This window comes from Hoplias malabaricus, chromosome 7 (assembly GCF_029633855.1).
Source record: "Hoplias malabaricus isolate fHopMal1 chromosome 7, fHopMal1.hap1, whole genome shotgun sequence".
NCBI classification, from domain to species: Eukaryota; Metazoa; Chordata; class Actinopteri; order Characiformes; family Erythrinidae; genus Hoplias; species Hoplias malabaricus.
This window is the reverse complement of record NC_089806.1, coordinates 19,371,829-19,386,100: the sequence shown is the minus strand read 5'-3', so window position 1 is coordinate 19,386,100 and position 14,272 is coordinate 19,371,829. Positions and strand designations below refer to the sequence as shown.

Here is a 14,272-nt window from a genome sequence, read left to right as displayed (position 1 = left end):
AGACAAACAAAGAGGACATAACTCGCTGAGGAGACAAATCAGGGCACAATTTGTAACAGAAACGCCTCCTAGAAGAACATAAATATCCCAAACCCGCAGCCCTCTGAGTCAAGAGAGGGGGTGAGGATAGAGAGAGAGAGAATGCAGAACTACAAAAATGATATAATAGGAAGCGAAACATTAATGTATCTAATTAAAATGTGAGTTTAAAAATGTACTCATTTTTTTTAAAGGTGTCTACTCATGCAAGACCTGGTAGACACCTAAAACGGTTCCAAGTGATGTAATGCTTTCAGACAGAGAAAAAGAGAAAGAGCACACTGCAAAACTATCTTTGCAAGTGAAAACATATTATATCTAGTCAACATATCTAAAATTTCTCATTATGAGATACTGTGAAAAGAATATTATGAGACAACCCAATTTAGGTTGTTTCTACATGTTTCTATTTCCCAGTGGACAAAGACCCTTTCACAGGATTTTAAAATATGGTTCAAAATAAGTATTCAAATAAGTAAAATGGTCTTATAATATTCTTGCTATCTGAAAATGAGAAATACTGAATATATGGAGTAGATGTTTTCACTTGGTAAGTAATGTTTCTTTGTAGTGAGGCATTTGACACAGCCATTAGAGGTGGTGGCTGCTTCTCTCCTCGCTTGAATAAACTCTTTCCTATCATCCTCATCCCTCGTCTCTGAGGGAATGGCTGAAGGGAGGACAGGGACACAAGGCTAAAGTGAAGTGATGGCCCCTGGAGGGGCACATGCACAGGGCCTCATTACAGGGGCCTCCAATCGTCTGGCCCCATGTCAGGGGCCAATAACCAAGGAACATTTGCCGCGGGTCAGAGCAGCCCAGATCCTGCCCTACAGATCCCTTCCTCACCACAAGATAACTGTGTTACTTCCTGTCACTGGTGATATACTACCCTCTCCAAAAAGACAGCCCACTCTCACTAATGAAGCAACAGCGGCCAGACGTAAAGAGGAACCGACGCATTGGACTAGGACAGCACAGCAAGCAGAGTATATTGACTATATCAGATTTTTATAGCTTCTAAACACGTGTGGGATAACTGCAGTTACACTTTTAGTTCAAACCAATGTGCAATTACATGCTAAGGTCGATTCAAAGTCTAGTGTCTTAATTTAGCTCATAGTCAAGTTGCACTGTTCAGTTCAAGGTGCAGTTACACACATAGTTCAGTTCCATTCAAGGTGACATTCATTTCAAACAGGTGTTTACACTCTTGGTCTATTCATATCAAGTTTCATTGTTCAGTTTAATGCTGCATTGTTCAGTTGGTATTGGTGGAAAATATACAGATCACAGAATTTCAGAAATGATGCATTTACATCACATTGTTGTGAGAACACATAAGTGGTGAGAACTATGACTTATGGTTTAAAGAATATCAAAGCTAGCCATATCTGTATATATGCAGCTGTTGTGTTCGTAAACTCTAGAACACAGCTAGTGTGCAGAACGAACAACAAGTTGTCTGAGATCAGAAAGAGAATATAATCCCCATAAAGGTTTGTTTACATTTAAGGTTGTCTAATGATTAAATTACATTCTTCATGATTCTGTATTTGTGTTAATCAATTTTAATCAGACCTCAATACTGACCTCAGAGAAAATGAATACTTTCAGTTAGTGAAACTGGTTTTTGTAATTAATTATATTCACAGCATAAAGACAGGCTTCATAGTAAAAGTACACAAGCAGCTGGGATTTAGAGTGAAACTACACTTAACTGAAGTGTCAAATGTAACTCTATACACAAAGACTCAAATAAATCACTCATTACATTATCACCTTATAAATATTCACAATAGTAATTAAACGTTATTGACATGTGTCAAAAACTTTGAAACCATATCTAATAAGCTGACTTTGTTTCGTTTTAAAAAGTGTGAGAACATCATAAAACGCCCACTGAAATCAACTTTATGAACCACTGAGTATTGAAACAAAAACCGATCTGAAGCAGAGAGAAGAAATGCTGAACACCACAGACACTACAGATCAATTTTACAACCACTCCAGATCAACACAGTCAGCACAATGTTACCTACAGCCCACGTATCATAGCTGTCCAAAACACAAATAAAAAATTACACACTACATGGACATAAGAATTGGGATACACCTCTTAATCATTGAATTCGGGTCTCATTGCCACAGGTGTAGAAAATCCAGCACCTAAACATGTACTCTGCCTTTAAAAACATTTGTGAAAGAACAGGTCATTATAAAGATCTTACTAAATTCAAGTGTGGTACTGTAAAATGCCACTGTTGCAATAAGTCAGTCTGTGAAATTCCTTCTCCTCTAGGTATTCCACAATCAACTCTGATTGGTGTTATTAAAATGTGAATGAATGTAAGAACCAGGGCAACTCAGCCACAATGTGACAGACCACAAAACGTTAAAAAGCCTGGTCACTGAGTGTGAGGAATAATGTTATGGGGATGTTTTTCAGAATTGGGCCTGGGTCCTTTAGATCCAGTGACGGGAAATCTTAATGCTACAGCATACCAAAACATTATGGACAAGTTATATTCTTCCAAATTTGCAGGAACAGTTTGGGGAAAACCTTTTTCTGTTCTAGCCTGTCTGTGCCCCAGTGCACAAAGCAAGGTCCATAAAGGCATGATTGGGTGAATTTTGTGGGAAGAATGTGACTGGCCCACACAAAGCCCTGACTCCAATCCCATTGAACATCTTTGGGATGAATTAAAACAAGATGGTGAGCCAGACCCTCTAGTCCAACATCTTGTAGAAAGCCTTTCAAGAAAAGTGGAAGATGTCATAGCTGTAAAGTGAGGACCAACTCAGTGAACCAGAGTTCACTAACAGTGCAATTTCCAGGTTCTTCGGGATGATTTGGAGTGGTGTTTGAGATCCAAGATTAATCATCCAATTTCTGTATCAGATATCAACATTCTAGGGCTGAATGCCATCAGACACTGACAGCAATGCTCTGACATCTATTCTGACATCTGACATCTGACATCTAAAGCCTTCCTGGATTAATAGCAGTTTTTTACTGTAGCAAAGTGGGGGACAAACTATCTATGAATACCTATTAATGCTGGATGAGCATGAGATTAATAACTCTTCAAGAGAAGATCAATTTGAAGCTGCTGTACTGGGCCATTCATCATGAAATATTCTCACATAGAAAAAGGTGCAGCTAATGTGTTTAACGAATGTTGAAAATGAAAACTTGAAATAAGAAAAAAAAAATTAATCCCAACTCTCACTGGTGCCTTTATGGAATTACCCTGTTTTTCCTCTAATTCTCAGAAGTACTGTTGTCTTCCCAGGCCAGATGTTGCCTTAAAATAACCATTTCCCTTTAACGTATGCATTGATCGAGGGGCCGATTCCACGTGAAGCCCAAGGCACTCAGTCAGCGTCCAGACCCAGGTTTTTGCTTTCTGATGGGAAGCTGGCGAAAGCTTATCGTGCGCATTGTGAACAGGAGGCATATTGAGGGAGATGAAAGACGCAGTGCCACGTACACCAGAGCCACGTGGGAGGCCAACACGCAGCTGCCAAGCTTCTCTCTCTCTCTCCAGCGATTCTCCAGCGCAGACTGTTTACCACTAAACACACGGCTTTCACACCCACACACTTACACACAGCCAAGCAGGCAACACATACAAAACACATACACCGACCATCACACAAATACTGAACCCATAGCTGAGTGCCAGAGTAAGAGAAAGCCAGGAGTTACATGAGTCCTGTAAGTGGAGGGATTTGTTCCAGCCCTTTAAAAGGCCACTTTCTTAAAGTAGCAGTCAGTCATTTTCATAATTCTTCATGTGTAAATCAGCCATAATACTGAAATTTTGTGACCTTCATTTATCAGAAATTATGCAAGTAAACTTACGGCTGCAACGAATCAGGAGTCCCACGATGGAGCATAAGTGAAATATTTTGATTCTTCATCTTACGTTAGCTGAACTTCATAGAAAAATTTGAACATAATAATTAATACCTTTTATAAATATACATTTATTGCTTTTTGTGTTAAAAATAATAAGCTCCTTTAAATTTTCTTTCATTAAATATATTGGAGCGGGCTTTACACAAACAAATATCTATACTGTATTATGATTAATAATATATCTTATAGACAAAATGCAAACACATGGCCATATATACAGTACTGACTAAGTGGGTCCATTAAAAAAGTGGATTTTTTCTCCCATTAACATTACTAAACATTTATTAATATTAAGATCACAAGTCAATGTAATATAACTTCATTTCTGCATTATTTTGAAAAAATGTATTTTGATCAATTCACTATGAAAACATTAACAATGCAAGTGGTAAATTGATTTTTTAAACTACTCAAAAAAAAAACAACAAAAAAAAACAACAACAACAATAATAATAATGGAGATTTGTTCTGACAACAACAATATGTTGTTGGTCCAAATAATCAGCCCAATATGATTTTGGCCCACTGGAAATAATCTAGAATCTTCCTATAATAAATTTCACCATGACAGATAATGCATGGAGGACTGAGAAATGTGGCTGAAAAGAAATAAAGAACTCAACATAATAAAGCATAATGTGAATATGACTGAGAACCTATGTGGGGCCCATGGTGAAAAAAGAAAATAAAATCTCCTATAATTTGACAAACATGTGCATTCCTCTCCACCACCCCCTTTCGCCAGAGACAGAGTGTCAGCATTTGACTTCATTACTTTGTGGGGAAGCAAGGTTTGGAAGCATGTGCATTAGTAAATAGCCAGTGTCAATCTTCTGTTTAAAGACTTTAGTGAACAGTGGACAGGAGCAGAGGGGCTGATGAATTAGTGTCATGTACACGTTCAACTCCATCAGAGACTCTTCAATTATACATATATATATATATATATATATATATATAATTGAAGATATATATGTATATATATGTATGGCTAAATGCCTAAGTTTAATATTAATGTTAATGATAACATGAACTCCTTAAAGATCTGTAAAGATCTTACTAACATGGGATACACCCACTGCAGAGTGGGTGGAACCCATGTAGGGAGCATTATGGTCCCCAGGAGAAGATAAACTTGACCACATCCAGGTGAGTTCACTTCCCGGTGTCCGAAATAGCTCCTTTTCACTGTCCCCTATATTATTCACTATATAGTGCGCTATATAGTGAATCCATAATATGGGAGTGGCGTAGTCAGTGTTTTATACATTTTAGGTGTGCACATTAGTGTAAACCTTGGGGACTTGTGATATACTGTCACACTTGGTGATAGTGAACTTCAACACTTATATACACACAGTGCCTTCAATAAAATGTGATTACTCCTGTGAGTTCTATTGCTTCAGGAATACAGACATAAGACACCTACTCTTGCATCTAATGTCATAAAACCCTTGGAGTCTGTAGTTGTCATTGTTCTACATGAGGACAACAGCTGTGAAAGAAGCTATTATTTAAATAAATAAATAATTTAAAAACCCATAAAACCATTACACAAATCAACTGTGTGGAATATTATTAAGAGGAAAAAATGCAGTGATGAGCTCATTAATCTCAAAGAGACTGGTAAGACAAGGAAAACCTCCACTGCTGATGGCAGAGGTGTATAGGTACATCTTATCATCAAGTTCCAGTAAATGCCTCCAAACTCATTGTGTGGCACTTCATCCTACAGCAAGACAGTGATACCATACATACTGCTAAAGCAAAGTAAATAAGCAAAAATATATAATAAAAACCTGTAAAATAATAAAGAAATAAATAAATCAAAATTAATAGGAAGCTCTTCAATGGGCCAAGTCTGTCATCTGATTTAAATCCAATTCTGAAGAGAAACCTATGGGAACATGGTCCAGAAACAAACCATGAGCTGAAGACAACCCTGGCTGAAGTTTAGGAGCTGGTACTGCAGAAAAAAACTGCCTATAATACTCTTGGTTTTAGGAGAAATGTTGAATGCTATTTTCTCACATGCTCAACAGCAAAAAGCAGCCACAATGCTCTATTATACCTTTAATCTTCTACTGAACTCCTTCAGCACAGTGTTTTGAGGCAGCATTAATTCAGGAGTCATATTAAGCAGTGAGGAGATCTGCAAAACAACGGAGACGAGGTGTAAGCGAGCGCTTGTCCTGCCACTCGGTCATTACATAACCACACACAACGGGTTCTCTTAAAGAGCACAAACCAGCGCTATTCCCACTGGGAGAGTACGCCCACCAGGAGAGCACAGGGGAAAACAAACCCCATTACACAAAATCAACCTTTCATTAAAGAAGACACCATGTTAACTACATTATCTTCATTTTCCTTCTTTAAAAGTTAATTTTTGACCTTATAAGAGGCAACAAGCACTTGTTTGCTTTTCCATAGCCAGGAACAGCACAGCATTTAACTGGTTTCCACTACAAACTCTGCTCTAGACCATCAGCAAGAACAACCCCCCTTATCTAAAAATAATCAATAAAGAGAGAAAGGCAAGCCTAAAGTCACCATGTTCAATGCCAAGCATGAGTTACCCTTGATTTCAGAAGAAATGCTGTATGAGCAATTGGTCTTTATAGGGGTTTTCTTTAGCAGGTGGCTTTTTTGTTTATGGCTTAATCAATACTCTGCTTCAGTGATTCTTCTCCCGCTCTCTGATGGACACATCAGCTTTGCTTATTCCAGCTCTGGCTTCTACATTTCCTCCTTAACTGCATTAGATCTTCTAAATGTGTAGCGTTTTTATCCCCTCACACTCACGCTTGGCTTCTTTTGTTTTTCCCCTTGATTCCCCGTCCTTTTATCAGTCTCTGAGTATCTTTCTGTCTCCTTTCATCCATCCCTCACTTTTCCCGTTCTCCATTTGCCTGGGTGATGTGTGCTGTGACAAGGCTTACAAAAGAGCAAGCTGAGGATGGCCAGGGGCAGCACGCTAAAGCACAGCCCCTTCCATTGCATAAGCCCAACACTGAGCTGGGGAGAGAGGTGGGGGATATAGAGAAGAGAAGAGACAATATGAGAGAGAGAGAGAAAGACCAAGAAAAACGGAGTAGGATGAATAACACGAAAGAAATAGAAACAGAGGAGACGACAATAAGAGAGTGAAAGAGAGAGGTGGTGGAAACAAGGGAGAAAGAGTGAGAGAAAGGATAAAACAAAAGGCAATAACCAAAAAACAGGTACAAGTGACTAAATCACAGCTTCTAATAGATTAATTCAATAGTGTCTCTGTGGGTCCTCGCATGCAATGCATTTCTGAACCTGCAGAGCACTCTGGGTATTGTCAGCTCCACACTGTGGTTGGACAGCTGTTCCTCCATCAAAAAAACAGAAGCCCTGAAGCACTCATTTTTACATCTTGGGGGTTATTTAATTTTTTTTTCTCCAAATGAGAACCCCCCTGGTGTCTCCCATCAGTCAAAACTCAACCTGCTCATTCTGCCAGCTCCTCATTGCCAGAGCAGCGTCAGCCATTACTCTCCTTACATAAGCAAATGGGCTCTGAAATGAGCCTCTCCTCACACGAAAATGAAAGGTAAGGGTGGAGGGGGGGGGGGGTAAAGACCTCATCAAGTTGACTTTTGTTTCCTTACAGCTGTGTAACCCTTTTTTCTTACAGAATGAGCAAAACACACGCGCCTCTGCGGCCCACACAAAGAAATAATGGAGACTTGCTCCCAGAACAGGCTAAACGAGGGGACATGCAAACAAAGCTTTAATAACACTTACATCAGGGTGGAAAGCCCTGCGCTGCAGGATAGCTATCTGAACAAGAGGAAATACATGACAGTCAAAGCTCAAAGGATTGAGGACAACACACAGTGCTACAAAGGAACAATCAAGGAACAACTACTTAACAAAATCAGTATTTGCTATGACTAAAAATTCCACAGATTATGGATGGGCAAGAATCACAGGCTGGTCTCGATTTTATGTTAATTCATACATATTTTACTAAAAGTCCCTTCCCAGGATTCATACAATGTGTACTAAATATAATTGGTACTTGTTGAATTATTGCTAAATTAATTTGTAAATTTTGGGTGAATTTCTAGCTACCCAGAGTGAATTAAACTTCCCCTAAACTTAACCTTAACCATAAATATAATGGGCTGGTTTCCCAGACAAGGGTTAAGCTTAGCCCTGGACTATATCCTCCTTTCAGTGGAAAAATCACAATTCAAAATGCTATGTAGTCCAGAACTAGGCTTAATTGTTGCCTGGGATACCACTCCTAAAAGTGTAACTCTAATCTCCAAAAGGTGTTATTCATTCATTGTCTGTAACCGCTTATCCAGGTCAAGGTCGCGGTGGGTCCGAATCCTACCCAGAATCACAGGGCACGAGTCAGGAACACACCCTGGAGGAGGCGCCAGTCCATTGCAGTGTGACACACTCACATTTAAACCAGAGCACCCGGAGGAAACCCACGCAGACATGAGGAGAACACATCAAACACCACACAGTCATGCTGAGCAGGACTCGAACCCACAACCCCAGGTCCCTAGAGCTGCATAACTGTGACACTACCTGCTGCACCACCATGATGCCCTCAAAAGGTGTTATGTAAATATATAAATGTTATGATCATCTGGAATGCAGTTTTTAGCCAGTTTTGAAAACTTTGTTGAGAATCCATTAAACAAAGGCATAACTCAAGTGAACATAGTAAAGAGATAGACAGAAACTGATCATACTGACTGATACTCAGCCCAAATATACATTGAATAATTAAATGTTTTTTTTAATATTACAGTAGATCACCGATACTAAATATTTGTGTCAAATTTCTCCATATGAGCTAGTGGTTCTAACAATATCTGACTCAAAGCTACTCCCAAACATGGGGGAAGCAAAGGCTAATAATAATAATAATAATAATAAGGGCGGCACAGTGGTGGAGCAGGTAGTGTCACAGTCACACAGCTCCAGGGGCCTGGAGGTTGTGGGTTTGATTCCCACTCCAGGTGACTGTCTGTGAGGAGTTGGTGTTTTCTCCCTGTGTCCGTGTGGGTTTCCTCCGGGTGCTCCGGTTTCCTCCCACGGTCCAAAAACACACGTTGGTATGTGGATTGGCAACTCAAAAGTGTCCGTAGGTGTGAGTGAATGTGTGAGTGTGTGTTGCCCTGTGAAGGACTGGCGCCCCCTCCAGGGTGTATTCCTGCCTTGCGCCCAATGATCCCAGGTAGGCTCTGGACCCACCGTGACCCTGTATTGGATAAGCGGTTACAGATAATGAATGAATGAATAATAATATTAATATTTTTTGTTGTAAAATTTCTTAGGCCTGGTCCAGTTATTTTGGTTCATATTTCATGTTTATACAGGAGATCTGTGCTTATTCAGAGCTAATATTTTTAGCTTACATCGTAGAAAAGCTTTCTTTGTATTGTGTTCATGTATTAATGAAACTGAATGTGGCGTTTTGTTTATTAGCTTCTAAAACAAAAAAGTCTGGTTCCCTTTAACTGCTGAACCATTTAAATTGGAATGAAAAAAAATCTGAATAAGGATCTCGCATAAGTGGCAAATTCCAAAGTCCAGAAAAATAAAAATCCTTCAGAGAATTCTGTTTTGACTGACACATCTGCAGCTTGTCCAGGAAGACAAGGGCAGCAAGGCAGCTGAAATAAACACACACACACACACACATGTTTAAGCATAGTGAAATAATGTAACTTCATCTTTGTTAAACTTCACCTTGGTTAAGGTACATCTGTTACACAGGTACCTAGAGAAACTCAGCTTAAGAAGCTAAAATGCTATTTATGTAATGGCAGTGTTTATGGACTAATAAAAGCAACTCATTTTGGGTTTAAATCAGAATAAAGCAGACAGCTCCTCAGATTCCTCCCACATATAAAAACTAAACAGTTATTTAAACCAACCAGTCGCAACAGAGAAGCAGCAGTTTGTTGAGCTTTACAGCAACTAAACTTATAATGGTATACTTCAACTTCTACAGAGCTAGCGTTCATGGGCTGAGTGAAAATTATACTGTTTTTCAGAGATACTGACCATGGGGTTCAAACTGGATCAAATTACATTATTTCTTTTACAGGGATAAATCTATTTAAGAAATGCTTTGGTGAAAAAAAAACAATTTACAACTTTAACAAATACATTTACAGTAAATCAGTGTGCTTATGCGGTTTCTGAAAACTACACAACATATTCGCACAATACCACTTCTTTTTGTTCCAACTTGATATCTATCAGTAGTCTTGAGAATCTGTAACCGCTTATCCAGTTCAGGATCGTGGTGAGTCCGGAGCCTACCCAGAATCACTAGGCGCAATGAAGGAACACACCCTGGAGGGGGCGCCAGTCCTTCACAGGGCAACACACACACACTTACACTTTTGAGTCACCAATCCACCTACCAACGTGTGTTTTTGGACTGTGGGAGGAAACCAAAGCACCCGAAGGAAACCCACGCATACACTGGGAGAACACAATAAACTCCTCACAGACTTGGAGTGGGACTTGAACCCACAACCTCCAGGTCCCTGGAGCTGTTTGACTGAAACACTACCTGCTGCACCACTGTGCCACCCGTCTTGTGAATCAGTGAATATCAATAAAAATCTTCCAATATATTTTCTATAAAATCAAAAGATCTAAAAGTTTCAAATGATTTAACACTACTCCTCAGCAATAACACAGCTTTAAACATGAAATCAAATGTGAAGACACACAGGTGTTATGTCAGGTGTTTGCCATCACACTTATTAACCTTATTCTAAACATGGACAGCTAGATCCCTGACCCTAGATTCCAAGATGTAGAACTTGCATTAGCTGCTTCTTGGCTTCTGACAGATAGCTGCAGCCACTGTGCTGGGGTCTACAGGGCTCTCTGCATCCTAGTCGCCATCCTCCTCCTCCATGCAGCTCTTTCTTCCTCCTGTGTTTACCCATTGGGAGAGACACAGAGCTACTTCTGAGCCTGTGGGGGGGGTAGAGAAACAGAGATGTACTCTGCCAAAACAGGAAACACAGCAGCTTTAAACTGGTGCTCCAACAGGGCATCTGTGTTGAAAAAGCACCACCCACTCATGATGTAACTGTAGGTAAAAACCTCACAATGTCGTCATGACTCCCTGGGGTTTTCAGGGTCTTGGAGAAAAGAAACCGCCATTTGAGCAAAAATGTGTTTATTAATGTTGCATAATTTACAGTGTCTGAATATGTTTATAACTCAAATAGTACAATTTAGGAGTTTTATGGACTGCAGGGTGACACACACCCACACACTCATACCTATGGACACTTTTTAGTATTTTTTGTCCATGGGAGGAAAACGGAGCACCTGGAAGAAACCCACACGGACACAGAGAGAACACATCAAACTGCTCACCTCCAGTCACCTGAGGCAGAGCTCAAACCCACAACCCCAGGTCCCTGGAGCTGTGTGATATTGACACTACCTGTTGCACTACTGTGCCGCCTCAGTACAAATACAAATACAAAAGGTTCCACCTCAGTTACTGTATGTATACAATATACCACACACAGGATTTTCTGTTGATATTGGATCAATACCAATACACTCTACATATATGTCCTTTCTATCTATTAACTGACTTCTGATCTATAACATAAGCTGTTATTATTGTCTCTTCGGTTGTCTAAAACACCTGAGAAAATTACCTGTAAAATAAAACTTGTTTATATAATAGCGGAAAATCCAAGCTAACAGTGTTCATGATGCTAATCGCTAAGGTACAGGTTTCCAAGCATAGAGAATGCCTTCAGTGCAGCTTTCCAAAGAGTCTCAATGTTTCATGTTCTTCAAACACCTCATGGGACAGGTAAAGAAACATCTATTAGACAGAGGAGCAGATCAGTGCGAAAACGCTCAACACAGCTAAACATAGACAGACAACAAGTCTCACATAAGTATCTTCAATCATATGCACATGCACTGGACTTGCTTTTATTTAAATGTGCAAAGATAAACAAAGCAAAACAAACACACCAAGAACTGAGAAATAAGATCACTGATTAAATATGGGGACTGGAGAAGAAATCAAACCAAGGAAACATGCGCTTCCAATCCTCAGCCTCACTCCTGGGCCCTCGTGCTCACTTTACACAGAGTCTCATTTTCTACAGGAGCTGAAACCAAAGCATATCACAGACGTTTCATTAAGACCCCAGGGAACTGTGTTAACTTGTGGAAAAACGGGGTATTACACTTTTAAGGCTCTTGCACCAGTACACTTCTACCAGGGACTGAGACCCACTTCACCCTCCAACACACTTCAGCTTTACAGTACAGACATTGTACAGATCCACCCACAACAACAATCTACAGACTCCACCTCAAATTTGAGAGCAAGAAAGTCGACCCCATTAGCTAAACAGTAAGCTTTCATTTTTTAAAAAAAGACTGTGGAAAGGTATGCTCCATTCTTGATGCTTCTTACCGACATGGGTCTGAAAGGACGTGTATCTGCCAAGCAGCCAGGAGTGAAAGAGTAGCCGGTAAAAAAAAAAATGACAAATCAAACAAAGAAACCTCAAGTGTCCTCATGGATTCTGATTTACTTGGTTTTTAAAATACAGGGAAGTTGAAGGTCTTTTAAGACTGAACACAACTGGTGTTGTGGAATATTCTGGCAGATTTTTTTAAATGATTATATTTACTATATAAATATATATTTGCTGAGGCTCATGAATATATTTTTCCTGACACTGAAAATGACCCTGTTTGTAATGGCTGCTTATAGAAATTAAAGGTGGTCGTTTGTTCGTTTGTATCACATAAAAACACGGTAAGGAAAAGTGTGGGGTGAGGGGTAGTAGTGTTGCTGTAACCGCGTGTGACCTCTGCTGGTGAGCGGTTCTAAATGAACGCAACCTCACACACTCAGCACTAACAGCACTACAGTAGAAAGCGTGTGGCAGCACGGGTCCAAGCTCCTCTACCACACCAAAGCATCACTGAGTGCTTCAGTAGATAGAGATCACTCTTTAACAAAGTGAGAGAGAGAGAGAGAGAGAGAGAGAGAGAGAGAGAGAGAGAGAGAAAGAGAGAGAGAGAAAGAGAGAGAGAGAGAGAGAGTGAGAGAGAGAGAGTGAGAGAGAGAGAGAGAGTGAGAGAGAGAGAGAGAGAGAGAGAGAGAGAGAGAGAGAGAGAGAGTGAGAGAGAGAGTGAGAGAGAGAGAGAGAGAGAGAGTGAGAGAGAGAGAGAGAGTGAGAGTGAGAGTGAGAGAGAGAGAGAGAGAGAGTGAGAGAGAGAGAGAGAGAGAGAGTGAGAGTGAGAGAGAGAGAGAGAGAGAGAGAGAGAGTGAGAGAGAGAGCATTATTATTGTGCATTATTTATGGCTGTTTCACGTGTTGGAAATGCTGAAAAACACCACAGTTATTTCCATCAAGTAGCTGTCAACTTTCCCCTGAACCAAAAAACGGAAGTGACAGCATTTTTCATTAGTTTTTCATATACCACCTTAATGCTTCCGTGTTTCAAATGAGGACAGAGTAATTACTATTATTATTATTATTATTATTATTACTATTAATAAAACATGCCAGCAATTACAGCCACAATAAAAATAACAATAATGATGAATACTATAATCAAATATTCATCATAGCTTTTTTTCTGGTATCACCCCGAGAAACACCACCTCTTTTAACAGCAATAAATTTAATCTGATCTACAGTTATCTGCCTGTATTGACCCAGTGTGTATACGCTCTATACCAATATGCCATTTAAAATATTATCTATAGAATCTGTCCCAGCACGTTTTGATGATATTGACCAAATATTAATATCATCTTATTAGTCACCTATAAAAACCCAGCTCTTTATATATTTCAGTACTAGCCAAAAAAAAGCAATAGAGATAGCGTTAATATCAACAAAGAAAACAACAGTAGTAACAATAGCAACAACACAGAAAAGTGATTTAAAGTGATTTTTAAGTACATTTTAAGTACATTGTAATGACACTGCGATTCATTTCTAATTTACAACGGGGTGAACTTGCAGAGCTGGAAATGATGCCTAACAAACAGGCAGCATCCAAAATCTAACGAGTCCCCAGCTAACGATCAGTTCTCTCATTAAACCCATCAAACTCTCTCACAGTTTGGGTGAGAACGAGGAGACTGTCCTCTTCACCAGGCTCGCTTCATTACAACAGCAGAGCTTTAAAAGCCTTCATCATCTGCTCAGATCTCTCACGCACAGAGAGCTGGACTCGACTTAATGAGCGGACAATGCAGTAAACAGCGCAGAGTCCTTAATCATT

General features: G+C 39.7%; 1 protein-coding gene across 2 annotated transcripts in view; it reads right to left on the bottom strand.

The window, feature by feature from the left end:
- Nucleotides 1-14,272, bottom strand: part of kcnh5a (potassium voltage-gated channel, subfamily H (eag-related), member 5a) — a 134,075-nt gene that overhangs the window by 119,043 nt on the left and 760 nt on the right. The gene's annotated exons all lie outside the window — the stretch shown is intronic.